Raw genomic sequence first — 648 nt, 5'->3', positions numbered from 1 at the left:
TTTGACTCCTCTTGGGTGAATTTGTTTCTTTTTGTTCTAGCACCTTAAGGTGTGCTGTCAAATTGCTGTGGTATGCTCTTTCCAGTTTCTTTTTGGAGGCACTTGAAGCTATGAGTTTTCCTCTTAGGACTGCTTTCATTGTGTCCCATAAGTTTGGGTATGTTGTGGCTTCATTTTCATTAAACTCTAGAAAGTCTTTAATTTCTTTCTTTATTCCTTCCTTGACCAAATTATCACTGAATAGAGTGTTGTTAAGCTTCCACGTGTATGTGGGTATTCTATTGTTTATGTTGTTTTTGAGGAGCACCCTTAGTCCATGCTGATCTGATAGGATACAAGGAATTATTTCAATCTTCTTGTATCTGTTGAGGCCTGATTTGTGACCAATTATACGGTCAGTTTTGGAGAAGGTACCATGAGTTGCTGAGAAGAAGGTATATCCTTTTGTTTTAGGGTAAAAGGTTCTATAGATATCTGTTAAATCCATCTATTTAATAACTTCTGTTAGTCTCACTGTGTCCTTGTTTAGTTTCTGTTCCCATGATCTGTCCATTGCAGAGAGTGAGGTATTGAAATCTTTCACTACTATTGTGTGCTGTATAATGTGTGCTTTGAGCTTTAGTAAAGTTTCTTTTATGAATGTAGGTG

The sequence above is a fragment of the Mastomys coucha genome, unplaced genomic scaffold (genome assembly GCF_008632895.1).
Source record: "Mastomys coucha isolate ucsf_1 unplaced genomic scaffold, UCSF_Mcou_1 pScaffold21, whole genome shotgun sequence".
Taxonomy (NCBI): Eukaryota; Metazoa; Chordata; class Mammalia; order Rodentia; family Muridae; genus Mastomys; species Mastomys coucha.
This window is presented reverse-complemented; position numbering follows the sequence as displayed.